Source organism: Saccopteryx leptura, chromosome 7, assembly GCF_036850995.1.
Source record: "Saccopteryx leptura isolate mSacLep1 chromosome 7, mSacLep1_pri_phased_curated, whole genome shotgun sequence".
Classification (NCBI taxonomy): Eukaryota; Metazoa; Chordata; class Mammalia; order Chiroptera; family Emballonuridae; genus Saccopteryx; species Saccopteryx leptura.
In genome coordinates, this window is record NC_089509.1 from 60,696,036 (window position 1) to 60,718,413 (window position 22,378).

The 22,378-nt window shown below is 42.1% G+C and overlaps 1 protein-coding gene across 2 annotated transcripts in view; it reads right to left on the reverse strand.

Moving 5' to 3' along the window:
* Positions 1–13,621, reverse strand: part of WIPF1 (WAS/WASL interacting protein family member 1) — a 134,336-nt gene extending 120,715 nt beyond the window's left edge. For both annotated transcript variants that reach the window (XM_066345166.1, XM_066345167.1), the window contains exon 1: positions 13,483–13,621. The gene's annotated coding sequence lies outside the window, so the exon portion shown is untranslated. The remainder of the gene's footprint in view (positions 1–13,482) is intronic.
* Between the last annotated feature and the right edge of the window lie 8,757 nt (positions 13,622–22,378).

Below are 22,378 nucleotides of genomic sequence, written 5' to 3' on the forward strand. Positions count from 1 at the left end.
TTATTCTTGAGAACATAATGTGATACTAGTCACTGGCACCAATCTTAGGTAGGAAAATTGTCTTCCTCATTAGAGACCGCTGAAGTCTGAGGGGCTCATGTAGAACGTGTGTCTGTGATAGGTGTCAGGTGTTAAAGTGGGTGATTCAGATACTAAGAGCAGGCCCTTTCGCTGATGGACCAGCAGTTGGTCTTGATTGTTTCTGGCCGTCCTTTTGCAGTGGGTTGGTGACCTTAACCCAGACTCACACACGAAAACAGGAACAAAAAGCCTGGGTTACTCCCCAGAGCACTGTATCAGTGGTCAGCTATCTGTTGAAGAAGGCTGGGCAACCTAGGTTCTTTTTTTTTTTTTTTTTAATTATTTTTATTTTTTATTCACTTTAGAGGAGAGAGAGAGAGAGAGAGAGAGAGAAGGGGGGAGGATTAGAAAGCATCAACTCCCTCCCATATATGCCTTGACCGGGCAAGCCCAGGGTTTTGAACCAGCAACCTCAGCGTTCCAGGTCGATGCTTGATCCACTGCACCACCACAGGTCAGGCCAACCTAGGTTATTTATAATTGGATGTTCTGTACTGGAGAAGAAGAAAGGGGGATGTCACAGTTCAGAGTGGGCTCTGAAGCCACCTGGCTGGGACTCAGTCTCAACTCTGTCAAGTTCGCTGTGTGAACTTGGGCAACGTGACTAAAATAAACTCCTCATCTCTAAAATGAAGTTAATAAAGCTTGCTTCATAGAGTTGGTATACGGATCTAGTGATTTAATTTAGAGCATTTAGAACACCGCCTGGTACATAGTAAGCAATATCTATGTTAGATGATAATATTATTACTTGTCCAAAAATGATTACCGGAAATGAAGAAGACTACTTCATTCCTGACTCGTGTGTGGAAGCATGGGAAGAGACAGTGTCTTCTTCTTTCTGTTTCCTAATGAGTTCTTTCAAAGGGCAATGCCAGGGCCCCCACCCAGCAACTCCCTTAGGTCAGGCAGCTCCTACCCCGGTCCCTTCACCCCCGACCTCCCATCCCACTGCGGGACTTCTCCCTACAGCTCAGGACCACGATTCGTTTCCCTGCTGTCACTGCTGACCCCGCTCTCTCTACCACCAGGAACCTCCTCCCCTTTCCTCTCCCCCTCCATGTTGCTGGGGCCAGAGCTGAAGGGGAGCACCAGGGAAGTCTCTACTAGGGCTCCATCCTCTCTTGGGCATCTGGGTTGGAACTCAGGAAGCATTTTCTCCTTATCTACAAACGGTGGTTGGGCTCTCTTGGGCACCAGGCAGACAAGTGTGTTTAACTTCTCTGTAAAGTAGTTTTAAGTCCAGGAGGGCACATGTTAGCACCAATCTTGAGAAGCAAGAGCAATGCACGGTTTCTTGGAGGCCATCCAAAATGGTCTGCCTCTGAGCCAAAACAGCAACGTATTGTCCCTCAGACCAGGAGCCAGACATACAAACAAGAGCCTCAGCCAGCACCGGTCCCAACCACCAACCAACACTCATGGTAGAGCTCCCAAGGGAAAGCCTCACTGGCATTTTTATCCACTCCCAGGAATCACCATCACCACTGTAAACACCCTCCGAAGCATGCGCCTACAGCCACCTGCATGTGGCGTTCTGTCTAAGTCTATACACAGAGCGCTGTAGTGAGCAAGGACCTCCGCCTTCTAAGAAACCGCCAGGGCTGATGAATAGAAAACTACAGCAATACATGAGTTTTTCCAATACAGGGACAGAATTTGGAACCGGTACTTCCTGGTTATATCTGGTTAAAGCGCTCTCTTTAAAGGGGTTAGCCAATGATGTACGTGTGCACGTGTGTGCACACATGCTCCTGTGGGTGGCAAATGGTGAGGGCATGATTTCAGGTTGTGAAATGTGTGCACTGATACACAATAAGGGTGAATATAATGGGAGTGTGTGTGCATATAGTGAAGCAGTGTGATTTTCACTGCATATAAATAAAACAAGGTCTACAGACAGACCTGGTCTCATCTGGCTCACATCCTACTCCCACCAATAACATCACAAAGAAAACCTCAGGGTGATATATAGTTAATGTTCTTTCTTCAGCAAGTATACAGTGAGATTCAAATATAAATGAAACACTTGATGAGTTTGCTGAAATGTAATGTCATATTTATATAGTACACCTAACATGCATACACTGTTTTAGCTAAATGAGAAACGTGATAGACATATACTTCTCTCCCTTATTTAACAAATACTCAAAAAGGGGCAAAAATACTTGGTCAGATTTGTCAATTTTCTGATTGATAAGTTAAAACGTTAACGTTAGATTATCTAGACAGGGCCTTATTGCATCTGTCCATTATAGGCATCGATGGCTTCAATCTTCTCCCTGTCCTTACAGATTGCTCTATTTTTGCCCACTTTTTATTGTTGTCAAGGTCATGTGACCATAGGCAACAAAGCTGGGATTAGAATACAAATGTGGAACTCCTGGTGCACCGCTCTTTCTGCTTTACCCCTTTACCTTTAGCAGAGTCAGTGCAAAAGCAATTAGGTAAACGAGCTAGTTGATATCAGGTCTTAACCTGGAAGTGACTGAATTTTTAAAAGTCTAACTATCTCTGAAGATTGATGGACATCCCAAACCAGGGCCAAAGTACAAGCGAAGGTAGGGCAGAGGGGTCATATGCACTCAGGCATCAGCACATGGGGATCCCAAGACGATGTCTTTGCAAATTCCAATGCCAAAACTCTGGTATGCAGCCAGAGGAAAGGTGCCAATTCCCCTGGCACCATGTTCCCTCACTACCACTCACGGGATAAACCCACCAAGGTTAGCTCCACATCAAGTCAACCAGAAACCCGGAGCCCAATCCAGCCTTAGGACTCTGGCTAATTGGGGCCAGTGGGTCTCTGGCCTTGAGAATGACCTGTATTTTTAAGTGGTAGAGAGTTCAAGACTGTGCCATACATGGAGTCTTGGGGTCTGAAGACTTTCCTGTTCTCATCTAACCTCATGTCTTATTGACTATAAGAACAGGGCTGCATTCTGTGAACTCACCTCACGCTCGTGGGCTTCTGGATTTTGCACGAGAACATACATTCTGAGGAATTCCTCTTGGTACATTAATGTCAGGACGTCAGCCTCAATTTCACTTGGGAACTCGTGTCTTCTCCCTAATTTAGTGTGGCTCCTCCTAGTCACACATGTCAGTTCTCCTGTCTTGTCTGTGACATTTTCCCAGCACGGGGCTCTTGCTTGTTTCAGCCTGTGGAGTCTGGCAGAATGTTCAAATTTATTTTCCAGGGGATGCTGATCTGGACAATTCAGCCTCATTCAGAGTAGATGGTAAAACTCTCTTGTGTGTTTTTTTTAACAGGATGGCCCTTTATTGAAGCTTCCTAGCCTTTCAAACACTAACATTAAAAATCGAGTTGCACTTTACTGCGGCAGCCATCAAGGACTCACAGGGTTTCTTAATTTTCAATTCCAACCTCTGCTGCCCAGGCACATCTTTTGCCATCTGTGTCAGGTTAGTTACAAAGCACTGTTATTATTCTGGGCTACACAATGTTGGCCCGACCTACCCAAACACAAAAATTTTGCTGATTGATTTAGTTATTCTGTTCATATAAATGAATCCAGTCATACAGCTGTTTCTGATTAGCCAGTGTACCGCTGGAGTTATATACAAATAATTCTGTAATGAACTCAGCCACTACAAGGACAGGAGAAATGGAATCTAGTCTCACCTCCCAGAAAAACAAGCAGAAGCAGCAAGGGTAGGGGCTTTCAACATGCTCCAGGTTTAAATTCCTATCTGCTGTGATTCACTTTTTCCTCTTGATGTAACTCAGCATAACTTAGAACTAATGCTCTCAAAGAACCTTTGTCTTCAGACTTTTGGATTCAAGAGGGACACCCAGTTAGCTTTGCAAGCTTAAAACTCCTTTAAAATGTTCCATCCTTGTATGTTGTAAGTTTCTGTTTTTCCCATTAAAACATTTATATTTCCTGAGACCATTTCTTAAATAATATACTTTTAGAAGAAAAAAATTAAGATTGAAAGGTCTGTATTTAGTTCATCATAAATAGAAATCAAGTGTTTTGTTTCATTTCAATACAGAAGATTAAGCTCAGCAAGCTTAGGCTCAAATTTTCTTCTCCAGCTCTATGACACAAATCATGTGCACATTAGAAAATTAAGGAAAAGACAGGGCATGAATAATTCAAATGAATGGATTTTTAAAAAATGGTAAAGATAGTGCAAGTGCTCCCTAAAGAAATAATTTGAAACAAAACAGGAAAAAGAGATTAGAAAGTTTATACTTCTAAAATGAATTATGCTGGCAAGAATGTGAGGAAACATATTTTCAAATCGTGTTAGTTGAACTAAGATTTACTACAACCTTTGGAAAGTCATATCACTTTGGGAACTCTGACAGAAATGAAAATTTCTGTATGTTTAGCATAGTCAAATTCATACACAAGGATATTCAGAAAAGAACGGTTGTAGTAGCACAAAATTGAAACAATCTGGTTATTAAGCACCCATGATATAAACAAGTTGTTTTTTTTTTAATTTGGAGAGGATGTTTATAAGGTTTTGTCGTGTTAAAAAATATCTGTGGATATCAAAAAGGTATGTGCACCCCAATGTTTACTGTAGCATCACTCACAATAGCGAAGATATGAAAGAACCCAAGTGTCTATCAACAGATGAGTGGATAAAGAAAACATGGTATATATATACGCAATCAAATATTATTCAGCCAAGAGAAAAAAAGAAAATCCTGTCATTTGTGACAACATAGATGGATCTTGAGGGCATTAAGCTGATTGAAATAAATGTGACAGAAAAAGACAAATACTGTATGATCTTTCTTATACATGGAATCTAAAAAAGCTCAACTCATAGAAAAAGAGAGTAGAATGGTGATTTCCAGGGGCTGGGGGGTGGTGGAACTGGGAAGATGTTGGTTGAAGTGAACAGAACTGCATTTAAAATATAAGTAAGTTCTAAGGATCTAATGCACAGCATTGTGATTTACAGTTAATAATATTATATTATGTTAGATACTTGAAAGTTGCTAAGAGACTGCATCTTAAATGTTCTCACCACAACAAAGAAGTGTAATTATATGACATAAAGACTGCTAGCTTATGCTATGGTAGTAATCATACTGCAATAAGGAAGCATATCAAATCAACACATTATACACCTTAAATTTACACAATGTTACAATTATATCTCAATAAAAAATCTTTTAACCTAATGTGTATATGTTTCTACTTTTAATAGAAAAACTATATATGTGCATATATATTTGTACAGAGTTACATAAGCAAAAAGAAAGTTGAGAAAGTATCCTGATAATATTGATTACCTCAAGGGGGTTAGAATTTGAGAAAGATAGGAGAGAAAATATTAACTTTTTCTTTATATACTTTCTTTTTTGTCTCATTTATATAAGCATATAATACTTCTGTGATCTGAACAAAATAAAACGAGAATTTAATTTTTTAAAAGGGTCATATTTTCATCAAAAACAAGGAAGGAAAGACTGAATTACAAAGACTGAGCACCTGGCCTGTTGGTCAATGAAAACCTCTTCCTACCTCCGAGAGACGTGGTTTCATCACAGCAGAGTAGAGATGATGCATTCAAAAAGTCTGTACAGAAAGGGATTTTCTGGTGAAAATAATACCATAACCCCCTCCCCGCAAACTCCTTTAACCAACTGAGAAAATTTTTACTTTTCCCATTTTCTTGTCAAAAAGGGACAATAAAAGGGCGGGGAGAATTATGATGTTCAATACATAAGGTCTAGCTCTAACATCTTGTAAAATATCAAATACCGTAAGCCCCATTTTTTTTTCTTTTTTTTTCTATCCAACCTATTTCCAACAGCATTCAAATAAGTGTAACAACAATCTAGTTTTTGAATTTGTCTCAAACAAAATGTGTGCGGTTTTTTTTTTTTCAACAATGCTAAAACACTAGGGAAAAGAAAAGTGTGGAATTTCACCCACAAAACCTAAGATTATTTAAATTGACACTTTGGGTTATTCCTTAAACCATGCATGGCAATCAAATTCTGACTCTGATAGGTAAAAACAGGCACTGCTAAAATACATTGCTTTACTACTTTTTAAAGGGTTTTAAAAGGCTTTCAATTATTCCACCTTTTTCTAGACCCTCAAAAAACAAATTAGAAACTTGAATACCATATGAAAACTTGTCCCTCAGCCGGCTCTCTGAGATCTGAGAAAGATAAAACTGGATTGGCCTCCTTCTAGTCTTCTTCCCCACCCCCCTTCCTCAAACACCGTGGTCCTTCCTGGAAGTCCCACCCCCGCACTCACATGTGCTGCTTACTGGACATGGGCCTGTTAACAGCCCATTTTTTCCTCTTATATCTCAGGCAGATCTGACTGTCTCCATTATTTAAATATCCATCCCCATAACACAAGACTATTGTGGTTAAGACACTGATCTCACTGTTTACATTTTCAGGAAAAAAAACAAACAGCTATGGTACATGCTTCCTCAAGATCTTCTCCAAGGTCTGAAGGTTCTCTACTTTCAAAATCTATTCTGCTGGGGGTGTGGGTAGGGGGAGCCTCGGGGTTTCCTGAAATATTATTTGATAATATGTTGAATACTTCACATCACTGTGCGATGTGGCCAGATTTCTCTCTTGGCTCCTCCCAGGGCTAAATTCTTCAGTTAGTAGATAAAATCTCCTGCATGCATCTATAGAAAAATGCTTGAGAGGTTTCAGAAATGGGCTGAGGAGACACATAAGTGGTTGAAAAGCATGAAATTCAACCAGTTGCCCATTTCGTCTGTGGTTGCCAATAAATGACGACATTTATTCTGTCACTGAATTGGTTGGTTGTTTGAGTTGTCTCAGTGGACTGATTGTGTGGGCATCATCGGCAAGAGCTAACAGGTGAACTGACAGTCACTCTGAACTGGCGTGCAAATTCTCATGGGTGACTGTGGACAACCAAGAATACACCAATCACATATAGCCATCCCTACAGCAGAATGCTATACAGCTGTTAAGAATCAATAGCAGTATGTTATAAAGAGGTAAGGTGTGTACATTATATATATTTAAAGTAATCAAGTATTGTTTATAAGAAAAAAAGAATATATATTTAAATATTATAATATGTATTTAAATAATGTAAAAATATATAGATATATATTTAAATGGAGTTCATATTGCCTATGTAAGAAAAATAGGAAGTATATTAAAATAAACTCTTATTTTAAGTTGTAAAGGACTCCACTGTCCCAGGAAACTATTTGGCTCTGAATTTTCCATTTTATTCACCATTTCCTTTTTCTTGCAGATACCTCTTAACTGAGAGAACTAATTAGCCCCCACCCTCAATACAAAAGAGTCTGTGGCAGTCTGGGCAGAAGCTAATGTACTTCGATTTTCGATTTTGCTTAAACTTCTTTCTCTGGTTGTGTATTGCCTCTTAGTAAAAAAAAAAGATGGAAACTCCATGGATGGGCAACCATCATTTATGTGGAAATGACCTAGATACAGGTATTAGACAAGAAATGCCACTTCCTAGGTCTTACAATAATAATTCCTACTCTTCCAAAACTCAAAATCTGATTTTAATTAAGATTAATATTATTGTTCAATTTGGAAGATATAAAAGTAAAGAGCATTTAAAAAAAATTTTTTTATTCACTTTAGAGAGGAGGAGAGAGAGAAAGGCAGGCGAAGGAGCAGGGAACATTAAGTCCCATTCGTGCCTTGACCAGGCAAGCCTGGGGGTTTTGAACCGGTAATCTCAGCATTCTGGGTCAATGCTTTATCAAAGATCAGGCCAAAAGTAAACAGCATTTAAAGCTAATTATACATATGAATAAAAGGTAATGTCAAGTATTACATATCAGTCATGGTGAAGGACTACTATTCTTAGGATGAAAGTTGTTTTCTAGAATCTTCAGAAACCAGATGTGACGCATCAAGATCTACTTTGCCTTCAGGGGAAATTCACTCACCTCAGATCTTGCCACGGAGTGGCAGAAGTAAACTGCCCCTCAACAAACATTAACTGAGACCCCACTATACAAAAATCTACTGTTTTTGAGGAAATATAAAAATGATTTTTTGAGATCGTTTATAAACTAATGAGGGAGAAGAGATACATGTAAGTGATTTCAATTATATAGGATAAAGTAGATTCCAAACAAAGAGCTATGGGAATTTACTAGAAGAGAAATACGCTCATAGAGAAAGAGCATTTGGCTCTCTTCTTTTCTCCCTTTCTTCTTTCTTTCCTTTTCTGAGAGAGAGAGAGAGAGAGAGAGAGAGAGAGAGAGAGGAAGGGAGAGAGAAGATGAGAAGCATCAACTTGTAGTTGCATCACTTTAGTTGTATATTGATTGCTTTTCATATGTGCTGAGCCAGTGACCCCTTGCTTAAGCCAGCGACCTTGGGTATTTCACATCAGCAACCTTTGGGCTCAAGCTCGTAAGCTTTGGGATCATGTGAATGATTCCCCCACTCAAGTCAGTGACCCCATGTCGATAATGGTCCATGCTCAGAGCCAGTGAGCTCGGGGTTTCCAGGTTTCAAACAGTGACTTCAGTGTTCCAGGGTAGATGCTTTATCCACTGTGCCAGCACAGGTCAGGTTGGCTCTTTCTAGGAAGCATGCTCTTACAGTGTGAACCATGTTGATCAGAGCCACTAAACTAGTGAAATTTGACGAGATCAGGCGCGTTCAGGGTGGTATGGCCGTAGACTAAACTAGTGAAATTTGTAGGTGATTGTGTCTCTTGTTTATTTTAGCTATATCCTCCTTTTAGAAAGTATTTGCAAAGTCTCTTATTTTTCTTCTCAACAAATATTTGTGGCCAATTTGAAGAATCTATAGGATTCAACATAAATGAAAAGAAGTGGCAGTGCGGGGAGAAGAAATGGCCATGCAAAGGCATACAGATGGGAAGAAAAGAGCCCGCTGCATGAAGAATACCACACAATGCCACTGAACGTGAAAGAAAGCGTTAGTGCAACGTGTGGAATCAGACAGTGGCCCCAGGGTTGAACGCCAGCTCTGTCACTAGCTGTGTGACCTTGGATGAGTGACCTAACTTCTCTCAGTCTCAGGTTCTATACATATATCAGCAGAACTTACCTCACAGGGCTGTGTGACTATAAATGACTCAATCAAATGACAAATGGTAAGTAGTAATGTTCAAGGAAAAACAAATGGAAAAGAGAGAGAGTGGATGGAAAGAAAGGAAAGGAAGATTTTTTAAAGTTTTAGTCAAATTATAGAAATCTTTGGAAATACAATTCACTTAAATTAATATAACTAAAAGATAAAAAGAAATTAAAAAGAAGAAATTGAGTTACACTGGAAAGATGGCATATTAGATGGGAAAAAAATACATCCATAGTAAGCAATGCTAAAATGTTATATTTGTATAACATCATAGCAATATGTTCTTGCAATATGAACCATGTTTCCTGAAGCTTCTAAACTAATGAAAGTGTAGGCAATTGAGTGTCCTATTTATTTTCGCTATATTCTTTTTATTGAGTATTAGAAAAGTCACTTTACAACTGATATGGAGATTAATAATGGGCACGCTTCCTAGGAATCAACGTTTCCTGACCCCTGGCCACAACGGAACACAAAATCCGTGGTACATCCACCCATGGGCTCAGGGGCTATGTCTGTGACCAAGCAGTTTGGCCTGGGGTAGGTAATCCCACTGGGCACTCCGTACTGATGATGGAGCCAGCGTGTGACTGTCACAACGTGTTACCCCGGCACTTCCTGGTGTCTAAGGGCCAGGAAAGTAGCACGTCTTTGGTTTCCAGCTCTTTATCTGTCCTTATAATCTCAGCAGAGTAGGCTCCACTGGGAAAGCAGATACCACAGGGTGGGAGCCTCCAAAACTGAGATTGTTTCGTGAGATTCCTGCTTCTTAGCTGTTAAGAGAATACATGAGGTGATTGGTTTGAAACTTTCAATAGGCTACAGATAGCTAAGGGATTGTTAAAAGTGTTAATTCGTATAAAAAGCAGTTCCTGTATTTAGGCTCTTTTGGTATCTCCATAAGGAAAAGGAATATCAGCAGTGTTCTGCACCAAGTAACCCGGACGAGAATAACAACAACCCACAAATACTGAACAGCAGCACTGTCCTGGATAATCTGCTGAGTGACCCACATCCACAACTTCATCCCATGCTCATAACAAGGTAGATTTTAAAGGTAAAGAAACAGAGGTCACAGAAGTTGTGAATGACAGAGTTGGGACTGGAAGCAAGATCAGCCTGAATTCCTGGCCCATGCTTTAACCTTAGGGAGCTCTGCCCGTGGCTGCACATCAGCACCACGGCGGACTTTCAAAACCTCCATTCCTGGGCCTCACCCCAGACTAACAGAATCAAACCTTCACAAACTGCTAGTCACACCCAGGGCTAAGGACCAGCATACTTCAATACTATTTAAAACGTGTTGAGCAGGATAACATTACTCAACTGAGTCTATTCTGGGGGCTTTGGTGAGCCTAGAGTTTTTATTATCCCAAATATACAAGAGACAGAGTTAATTATTTTGACAAATGTTGGGCTGGGCAATATAATGAGGCTGAGCGAAGAAGTGTTCACCTGTCACAGGGAGGCGGGACCTGAACTGTCCCTCAATTGGAGCAGTGAAGGTGAAACATGGTGTGCACGTGCCTATTCATCTCCCTCGGCCTGGCACATAGTAGACACTTAATAAATACTTGTTAAATGGACCAACAAATGAGTGAAGAACTGACACCCTCCAGATGGAAGTAATTTCACTATCCTCTAAATTCCCTGTGTTTGAGCTGTACCGTTTGTTTTCTCAGCCTTATTTACTACATTCTGCCTTGTATTCCTGCTGTTTAAAACCATGTCTCGTTTCAACCAGAAGGTAAGCATTCAGGGGCAAACACTATCTCTTTCTGAGCTAGGTCTCCCTCTCTACCCCTAGCACAGGACACAGCAGTGACCCCTAGCAGGGACTCTTAATGCTGGCCGAGTATCTGGCTTGATTCCAACTGAGACCTGATTCACATAGTGTGTACTGGCTACTCACAAGGAATAAGCCTTCCAAACCTTCCAGCACCACGGCTTCATTGTAAATTGTTGGACATGGTAGCAGAAGGACCTGTGCATAGAAATTATTAGGAATTTGGTAGATCTCATTGGAGGGCAGGCTTCAGGAAGACTATGGCTCTGAGAGAAACCAAACATCAGGTGCTTAAAAGTAAATGCATTATAACAGCAGATAAAAGTCACTTTGTTTGGTTTTGTCCTCCTGATGTGCATTGTAGAAACCATATATGTTCTTAAAATTACAACCCAAAAAAATCAAAGGCAGTGACTCAGGCCTAGTAATGAATACTTCCCACAAAAGGGGGCTCATCCCTGGCTCGAGTGCCTGAAACAGTAAATGTAAAGGTAAGGGCGGACAGCCTTCTCTTCGCAGCCCTTCATGCCGCCACTTCAGCTCTTTATCCCTCTGTGTCTCGGTGCTACACACTGCATGGTGTCCAGTAGCCCCCGAATGCCTTGTGCTGTGCTGCTTATGAGGGTTTCACCTCCCATTTCCCCCCACTTGATCCTATATCTTATGATGGAGAAAAAGCAAAGATCATCAATGCCATTTCTTGAATAAATGAAGTTTCAGGTGCATGAGATCACCAAGGGAACTAGAAAGTGGTTGGACACACAGTAGACACTTTGTGAAATGAACAAGCAAATGAAAGAAGGCAGGCATCTCTTCAGTTAGATGTATCTCACTGTCTCTAAATGTCCAATAATTCGATCATTCCTTGCTGACAAATCTCTCTGCTCTCCATCACACACACACACACACACACACACAAAACTAAAAGAGTTTATGTGATTCTCTGGGAGCCAAAATGATGGCAGAGGTTGGGTAGGTCCCGCGGAAAAAGATGATGTCATTAAAATGTTTTAATAACATCTGCAGAGTCTAGCCTGCACACTTCCATTCAACAGGTAATGAAAGGGCTCCTAAAGGTGGCAGGGGATTTGGACCCTGAGAAACTCAACCTTGTGGGGATGAGAGGCAGGTAAAGATAGACAGCCAGGGTAGAAGACCATGTTCTGAGCACTGTAAAGAGGCTTTAAGATGAAAAATACTTAGTGGGGTTCTTTCACCTCACAAAGTAAAAATATGATTTATAAAAACTGAAATAGAAAATTTCTTGAAATTTACCAGTTGTAGAAAAAGGCATTTTTGAAAAGAAAAAAATATGCTAATGACTCAAAATGAAGCCATCCCGTTGTTTGAAATTGCGTTTGGAAACTGTCAAAAGAAAACCTACCCAGAGCGGGCCTCTGTCCAGGGGCTCCAGCTGCATTGCCTGGAGTCTGGGGTTACACGCGGTCAGCGATTTGGGGTGGGATCCAGTGACTGTCCAGGGGACAATAGTGACACACAATTTTCAGAAAAAGGAATCGAGTCCACCCAAATCACTTCTGACAACTTGAGAGGCTTTCCAGAGAACTGAGATAAACCCAGGAGCCCGGCCCGAGAGGGACTATTCCTCCGGGATTACGCGGGACCAGAAGATCCAGCCAGGTTGGGTTCCTGACACAGACACGCCCTTTGTTAATCTCAAACAGTTCAGACTAACCACCAGTTGAAGATCTGCACCAACCCCCCGAATGGGGGAGCTGGTTTCTCTTACACTTGCAACTTGCAACTGTTCTTTAAAAAAAAAAAAGGGGGGGGGGAGAATAAAGTATTAAGAATGAGACTGAAGTAAAGCTGTCCGGAAAGTTCGGGAGAGGCCTGGGTGAAAGGGCTGACCGGGACTGGAAGTGCCTCTAGGGTCAACACGACCCTCAAATGCGGGTCTACACCGCCCGCAGTGAGCATCAGTTTGGGGACACCGCGGGAGGCTAGCTGGGGAAACCGCGTTGCGGGATGGACAAGATTTTCCAGCGAAAAGGGCAAGGCGGTTCCATGGCATGAACTGGATGCCCGAAAGTCCCCATCGGCCCGAGCTGGGGGTGTAGATGCGGCCCTAGCGTATTCCCTCGAACTCCCTGCCACAGTTAAGCACGGCGCGAACGCGTCCCGAGCCCCCCGGGCCGCCCCAGGGTCGACGAGGTCCGGGAACGCGCCCACCCCGGGAGGCGCCCGCGCCCGGAGCCCCGCTCTCCACCGTCCCCTCCTTCCCTCCCCATCCGCGGGACCGGCAGGACGCGCGGGCCGCGGGGCCCGGAGACGTGCCCCTCCCGAGGCCGCGCGCCTGCGCCCACCGCCCGCACGGACGCAGCCCGGGCAGCCCAGACGTCCCGGCTGCCGCCGCCCCGCGCCCCCTCAGTGCCGAGCCGCGTTCCGAGCCCGGTCCCTTCCCGGCGTCCCGGGCAGCCGCGGGGGGTCTCCAGGGTCGCCGCCTCGAGCCCCCGGCACCTGGTAGCGCCTTACGCGGCGGCGGCACGTCCCTTACCGCGCAGCGACTCCGGGCGGCTCCAGGGCCCCGCGATGCGCCAGGCATTTTTTTCCTGGGAAACTTCTCCCAGGTCTGGAGGGCTGAGCCGCCCGGCAGGAAAAGCGCTCAGCGCCGGAGGCTGCGACCATCCGGGAACTTCACGGAGATGGAAACCCTGCCCCCTCGGCTCCGGGTCCCCCACCCACCCCCGCCCTGCGGCCCCGCCACATGTGGACGCGCCGCGAGGCCGCCGCTGGCCCTCGGCCCTCTCCTCAGGGCGCAGCGCCAGCCCAGCGCGGTTTGGAAGCTCAGCGTCCCATAGCTTCGGGTCCCCCCAGAGGAGCGTGGCGGGCGCGAGGTGAGTAAGAGGCGGGGGGCTTCCGTGTCGTTACGTCCTTCTCCACTGCGCAGTGAGGGGACACGGCGGCGTTTTGTAGGGGAGTGGGAACTATATAGAAGGGGTGTCCAACCAAGGGCCCTTCCCCCCCCCCAAAATTGTATCCTCTCCAGCTTCCGATGCTGGGGCGCCCTTCCCCTCACCCGGAGGGAAAGTTTTTTCCCCATCTCCTTTTCTCAAAAGAGAGGGCCCAAATATGAGATACCTTAAACTAAAATTGACTTTAAAAAGTGAATTTTAAAATAGAGTGGAACCCACCGTTAGCTTAAAAATAAAAGACCAAAGTAAGAGGCAACATTAGTTGAAATCCAAAAGAATGGCTGTTTGGGAAGTACTGATTCAGGTAGAAATAAGAATAGAAGGAAGGAACTTCTATTGGTGTTAATATATTAGTCAATGAAAGAATTTCAATAGATGAAATAGGCTGAGTTATTCTTTAGCTATACATGGTGGTGCTAATTCTAAAGAATGTCTTTAATTTTCAGTCTGCTTTCCTGTTAGCTTTGCAAACAGTTGTTTGGAACACAATGTTGGTTTGGCCTAAGGGTTATTTTGCCCAATTTAAACATTCCAAAGGTTTGAAGCATAACACATGTACGTGTAAGGCAGTTCCCCCCAGGGTAGCAGCTCCAACTGCACTTTGAGTGGATCCATTTATATTATTTTCCACATTTCTCCCATTTGACCAAGAGCTTTCCTTGAAAACATCTCTGAACAACCATTGGAAAGCAACACTGGTCAGTTATGGAAAGCATGGCTAGTCCTCCATTGCTGGGAGGGCTTATTCCTGTTATGTCATTACTTGCATAAAAGGGAAAGATCTTTCCTTAGGAGCCTTAGGCCACATTTGAGCAACTAGAATGCCAGAACAGAAGAAGGTTTTACCATCATGCTCCTTTAAGGGCAGACATCTCTAGTTTTTTGAAGTTTCTCATATGAGGTCCCATAGGACTTAGTAAGTTGAACAACTGTTATCTGAGTGGTGTCTTTATTACATCAAGCTATGCAAAACAAAGTTTTATAACAGCAAAAAATTTCTATAATTACAAACAAAATGGTAAGTCCAATTTGGAAGATAGATCTGAACCAGGAGGCAATACGTGAGGGTAGCCAACTGAAGATATCAGAGAACTAAGGGTGTCAGTGGGTACTGTATTTAATCATCTGTTTTGTGCCAGAGTTTATCTCGTTCCATCTGTACTTCACCAGAGGTGTTTTATCCAAGCACAACAAGAGATAGTAACAATAGAGCAAAGCCCACCTTCTTCAGCTCGGATATGGCTGAGTTATTCTGTTGTCTGATATAATTTGCCCAGGGAAGCTAAAGATTTTTTTCTTGGTTGGCAATTGCTTTGGTGACAGATCGAACAGTTTCTTTTAAGGTTTTGGTAAATTCCATAACATGTATTCATTCACTGCAACCTCTGTCCAAGGAAAAAGTATGCTTTCAACTCTGACCTTTACTGGGGTTGACATCACCAGGAACACCCTTAACTACTGTATATGTGCAACGAGTTGCATGTTTTGACCTATGAAGTAGGTTTAAAAATGGTGCCCATTGGTGAGTTATCTTTCCAGATAAAAATTTATGGGGAAAAGGAAGCAATAACTATTATAGTGAGTGCTTAGGCTCTCATATGAGAGTTAAAAAGAAACTAAAATAATAAAAAGAAAAAAAGAAAAAGAACGGTTTGGATTATAGAAGCCTGGTCCAGAATTTTGGGTTAGCTGTCCACAATAGATGCTATCTGATTCACTTCCTAGTAGTTTTTAATTTCAAATCCTCTGTCGGTTGAGCAGTCCAGGTTGGGTGCAGGAACTTTCTTTAAATGGGAAACATGAATCCAGAAGTTAACATCTTTAAATTTGGCAGCCCATGGATTAGTTAAGAGTACCTGATGTAGTCCTTTCCATCTTGGTTAGGTTAAAGAATACTTCTGAAGATACCTTTTCTAGTATATGTATTCATCTGGTTATAATTGTGGTGTTTAATTTCTTCGTCTCCTTTATTTAAGTGGATAACAAAAGTAGGTTAAACTAAATGCATAGATTAACCTGTAATTATTTCAAAAAGTGAAAGGGGCAGATCTTAAGAATTATAGATGTCAGGGTTGAAGTTTGATATGTCTCTCATGATGTCATCAGTTGTTCAGGTCAACTTTCCAAATGGCTTATACAGTGTCAGACACAAAGACTATCTAAGCATAAGCTATTGTGATGATTTCTCTGAAGTTTATATCAGATCATTACATTCATTTCATAGGATTTCAGGGGAAAGGGCAGCTGGTAAAGCTGCTGGGAACCCTGTAAGCAAGGTTTCAGTCCAGTTTCCCTAGGAGGCTTCCATAAGTCAATCATTGTTCCTGCAAGCTGTCTGACCATATCAGAGTCTATACATGTCTTGATCAAACAGGACAGTCCCGCCAAAGCCTTGGTAATATCACCAATGTTTCCGATTATGTTCTGCTACAAGGAGAACAGATTATTATTAAACCTGAGTAAATAATTACACAGCCAAGAAAATAGCAATAACTCACTAAGAGTTCCCAGATTTTGGAGGGATCAGGTAGGGAGAAAAATAAATGTTTCACTCTGCTTACAAAATATAATTTACCAAATTGCTATAGTTCATAGGTAGCTTAGGACAAAAACATCTTCTTATATCTGGAAACCGAAGATAAAAATAATCAGTGATATTTCAAATAAAAAGTCTTTTTTTTGAGAGAGAGAGAGAGAGAAAGAGGCAGGGAGAGAAAGACAGGAACATCGAGCAGCTCCTGTATGTGCCCTGACCAGGGAATCTAGCCAGTGACCTCCATGTTGGGTGTTCCGAGATGACGCTCCAGGTGAGCATCCAGCCAGGGCTTAATTTTTATTGATTGTTAGAAAGACAGAGACAGGGGAGGGGGAAGGGAAGTGTTTGTTGTTCTACTCACTTGTGCAATTTTTGGTTGCTCCCCATGTGTGCCCTGACCAGGGATCAAACCCGCAACCTTGCTGTTTTGGGACAATGCTCTTAACCGACTGAGCTACTGGCCAGGGCCATAAGTCATAAAAATTATAATCATTTTTATCAGTTCATCTAGTTCTATGTTAATTCTTATTGATCTTGATCTTTTTTTTTTTTTTTTTTTTTTTTCATTTTTCTGAAGCTGGAAACGGGGAGAGACAGTCAGACAGACTCCCGCATGCGCCCGACCGGGATCCACCCGGCACGCCCACCAGGGGCGACGCTCTGCCCACCAGGGGGCGATGCTCTGCCCATTCTGGGCGTCGCCATATTGCGACCAGAGCCACTCTAGCGCCTGAGGCAGAGGCCACAGAGCCATCCCCAGCGCCCGGGCCATCTTTGCTCCAATGGAGCCTTGGCTGCGGGAGGGGAAGAGAGAGACAGAGAGGAAAGCGCGGCGGAGGGGTGGAGAAGCAAATGGGCGCTTCTCCTGTGTGCCCTGGCCGGGAATCGAACCCGGGTCCTCCGCACGCTAGGCTGACGCTCTACCGCTGAGCCAACCGGCCAGGGCCTGATCTTGATCTTTTTGTTAGCAGTTTTATGAATCTAGTTTTTCCTTAGAGTTCTGGAAATCCTTACCCAGTTTAATGGTAGGATCTGAAAGTCTATCAGAAACCTATATTGTAGAGTAAGTGTCAGAGTCCTCTCTATAAATTCATCTGAAGATGGAAGATATTGGTAAAAATATCTGAGTAAGACCATTACTCTCTGTAAATGACAAAGACTTAAAATGACTTGGTTGAAGGTCTGATTATATACAGTTGACAAATTTGTTTTTCTCTGCAACACACAATATTTTAAGGTAACAACTAGAATTACAAATGAAAACATCGTATCAGGACATTTTCAATTCTTAGAAATTTTATATAATTTTTAGAACATTTATTTTAATATATATGCATGTAAATACAACATATTATTATTTCTGATTTGACAATGCTTATGTGTAATTTTAGCATATCAAATAGGACTTATTTGTTTAATTTCTCCTTTTATTAAAGAGAGAGAGAGAGATCATTTGAACTCTTTCAGGAATCCTTTAACATCCCAAAGTTATTTTCAGGTTAAGGAAAAAACCCTATTTAATTTTTCAATTTTGGGAAGTTTGTAAAAAATATATATGAAAGATTTTAAAACACTTGGTCAAATAGGATCATAGGTCACTGTGAAACAAAATTTAGTTATCCATTATACCAGGGTAGTCAACCTTTTTATACCTACCGCCCACTTTTGTATCTCTGTTAGTAGTAAAATTATCTAACTGCCCACCAGTTCCACAGTAGTGGTGATTTATAAAGTAGGGAAGTAACTTTACTTTATAAAATTTATAAAGCAGAGTTACAGCAAGTTAAAGCATATAATAATAATTACTTACCAAGTACTTTATGTCGAATTTTCGCTAAGTTTGGCAGAATAAATCTTTATAAAACAACTTACTATAGTTAAATCTATCTTTTTACTTATACTTTGGTTGCTCCACTACCACCCACCATGAAAGCTGGAACGCCCACTAGTGGGCGGTAGGAACCAGGTTGACTACCACTGCATTATACCATGGTGACAGAGACTCGGCAGGCAAATACAGAAAGTTAAGCAGTTGTAAGCAAAATTTAGCTTCTTTAATATTCAGAAGACTCAGTTTACCTAAGTAATCAAAACCCTGATGATTAAGAGCTTAGAAAATCATTTCAACAAAAGACAAAATCTTTGCTTTCTTTATAATTCTTTATTAAGAACATATCAATAGTACAGGAAAACTTTGACTTTTACTTAATTAATTTTTAGATTTTTAAAAATTTATTAAGTTTAGAGAGAGGAGAGAGAGAGAGAAGGGGGGAGGAGCAGGAAGCATCAACTCCCATATGTGCCTTGAACAGGCAAGCATGAGGCTTCTAGTTGGCAACCTCAATGTTCCAGGTTGGCCCTTTATCCACTGCGCCACCACAGGTCAGGCACGGAAAACTTTGACTGTTTAGCAGATTAAAAAAGTTTAGTTTCACAAAAGTAGTGATATTAAAGTTTATACTAAGTTCATTTATTCTTTTTTTAATTTTAATTTTAATTTTTATTTTTTTTTTCATTTTTTTTTCTGAAGCTGGAAACAGGGAGAGACAGTCTGACAGACTCCCGCATGCGCCCGACCAGGATCCACCCGGCACGCCCACCAGGGGCCATGCTCTGCCCACCAGGGGGCGATGCTCTGCCCATCCTGGGCGTCGCCATGTTGCGACCAGAGCCACTCTAGCGCCTGAGGCAGAGGCCACAGAGCCATCCCCAGCGCCCGGGCCATCTTTGCTCCAATGGAGCCTTGGCTGCGGGAGGGGAAGAGAGAGACAGAGAGGAAAGTGCAGCAGAGGGGTGGAGAAGCAAATGGGCGCTTCTCCTGTGTGCCCTGGCCGGGAATCGAACCCAGGTCCTCTGCACGCTAGGCCGACGCTCTACCGCTGAGCCAACCGGCCAGGGCCAGTTCATTTATTCTTATTCAACTTGATTACACATAAAATTTTCTTTTTCAAGATCCCTTTCCACCAGCCTTCTGCAACTTTCCTTGTTCAATTTAGTTTGTCTTATTCCCTTACACATTTGGAAATCAACTTATTTTAGGAAAACAAGTTTCTTTTAAATTCCCTCAAAAAAAAGTATCACTATACCTTATTCTTTCTATTACATAAAACATTTTTCTTTTATCTTATTTAGAACTATTAACACTTAAAAACCTTAATTTGTAATGAAAACTAAAAACAAAGTGATTATGAGTAGTTATATCAGCATTCTATAGATTGGCAAAGCCATGAATACATTTCACAACTTCTAGAAAGAGAGAAACAGAGGCTCTTTTACTAGAAACGTACTTCATATGCTCTCTCTCTCTCTTTTTTTTCTTCTTTTCCAAGTAAGAGGAGGAGAGATAGAGAGACAGACTCCTGCATGTGCCCCTACCGGGATACACCCAGCAACCCCCATCTGGTGCCGAAGCTCAGTCCATCTGGGACCATGCTCCCAGCTGAACTAGTTTTAGTGCCTGAGGCAGAGGCTCCATGAAGCCATCCTCAGCACCCAGGGCTGATGCACTTGGACCAGTTGAGCCATGGCACCAAGACAGGAAATGAGAGAGAGAAAGAGAGAGAAGGGGGAGGGATGGAGAAGCAGATAGTCGCTTCTCTTGTGTGCCCTGGCTGGGAATTAAACCTGGAACATCCACACACTGGCTCTATATTCTACCACTGAGCCAACCGGCCAGGGCTTAAAAGTAGCATACTTATGTTTAAATAAGCTTTAATATCAAATATTTTCTCAGAATGAAAACATTTGGGTTAGTTTCTGTTATATTTCTTAATTAATACAAGTGTTTAATTTCTAATAGCCAATTAAATAGAGCCCTTTACAAACCAATTTTAGTAATATCCTCTGGAGGTAGAGATACATACACATATATAGACAGACATAACCAGAGGCCTGATGGTCCCTTTTTAAAATTTTAGCCATGAGATAGATACAATAATGTAAAACCCACTCATTTATAATAATCATTATAAGTTAAATTTAATCGTTTAGATGGCTTAGGCTTTTACTATTTTTAGAGAAGTTTTAAAGTTTGTATTTGTCTTAGACAAAGAACATTTTAGGAGGGGCAGTCGGGGAAGAGAGAGGGTGGTAGGGAAGGGGGCTGCTTAGGCCAAGGGAACCTTTACAGCTGCTTGTGCCTCTGGCTGTTGTCTCCGAACGCTGTTTCCTTTGGTTTGCTCGGTCACAAGCAGTTGTAAACTATGTTTACATTCCCGATCTTCCACAGGACATTCTGGAGAGTTGCTGAGGAAACTTAAAAATATTTTCTATCAGACTTTTAATTCTACCAAATTTCTGATCATGGAATTATTAAATTCTTTGAATGGTCTTGTCAGTTCTCAAGTGGGACAAACAGTACATGTTTTGACAGTAGAATACAATTCCGTGGACCTGAGAATGTGCAAAGGTTACAACCTTCCAGCGTCATTCCTTTTATAGCTAAAAGAAAGAACTGACAGCCTGCACGTCCCAAAGCAAGCAGAAAGCTACCTCAAGCCCTTAGAACACAAACAAGGGCAATAGCTGTTCCTGGCAGAGAAAGTATAAAAAACCAATTGGTCTTACAGTCTTTTGTTTTAGGTTCCTCTTGTATCTTCAATTTTTCATTAGTCTTCTAGAGCAGATTCTTGCTTTTAAGTGCCTAAGTTAAAGTTACCAGCTTAGTTGGCCGAAGTTTCTTTTAGGATCCTTTCAGAACTGGTTTTGAAGTGATTTTGTATTTTAGAAGCTTCTACACATCAGTCAAAGAGTGTATTCCATTTCCCCCCCTAGTTATTTGAAACTATGTCTTGGGGAAGGCCATTGAGGTAGACTTTAAACAAAGGATTTCCTAAATTATTTTTCCTAAGTTGGTCCATTTTATTAAAAAGGCACAAAAGGAGACCAAAAAATATATTTTTTTAATTCAGTGAGAGGAGGGGAGGCAGAGACCGACTCCCACATGCAATCAGACCAAGATCCACCTCGCAAGCCCACTAGGGGGCAGAGCTATGCCCATCTGGAGCGTTGCTCAGTTGCTCAGCTACAGAGCTCTTCTTAGCACCAAAGGTGGAAGCCTTGGAGCCATCCTCAGCGCCAGGGGCTAACTCACTCCAGTCCAGCCGTGGCTGCAGGAGAGAAAGAGAGAGAGAGAGAGAGAGAGAAGCAAGAAGGGGAGGGGTGGAGAAGCAGATAGGCGCTTCTCCTGGGTGCTCTGACTGGGAATCAAACCCGGAACATTCACACACTGGGCTGATGCTCTACCACTGAGCCAACTGACCAGGGCCAAACCAAAATGTTTGTATATATAACTTGCTAAGTTTCAAAGGAAGGCATTTTGGGGGAACTGAGGGTGAAGATCCCCTGTTAAAGACAAATTTTCTGAAAACTTTCATGGCTGGACAAAAAGTCAAAAAGGATATTAATCTAAAGCCACAGTAGCTTGACTGCAAAATGCACACTGGTACATACACTTTCTGGATGGCAGGGGTCAAAAGGGAATTTTTAGGATAAAAGTAAAATTCCATGTTTTGGGGGGTTTTTGTTTTGTTTTGTTACATGCACATTAACAGCTTTAGTGAACTAAGCCTTAGTTTTTGGGGAGCCATACTAAGACCTAAGAGGGATGTACCATGGAGTTGCGGTGTGTGTGCACTTTTTGAAATTTTCATTGCATAGAAATTATCCAAGATAAATGGAATTTATCTTGAGATTGTCATTTTTCTTGTGGTTTCTGATGTCAGTCTAACCTGTTCCAAGATCAACTTATTGTGTCATGGGAGCCTTTGCTTGAGGTGACCAGTGTCCTAATGACTCTTAAATATTGGACTTATGCCCATCAATTTGTGGCATTGGCTTCCAAGCTTCCCTTAGCGTTGGCTTTGACCTCATGTGTCTGTAATCCACAGTGAAGTTTGTTTACGTGGAGCCCATCTGATGAGATCCACGGCATGTCAGTTTGC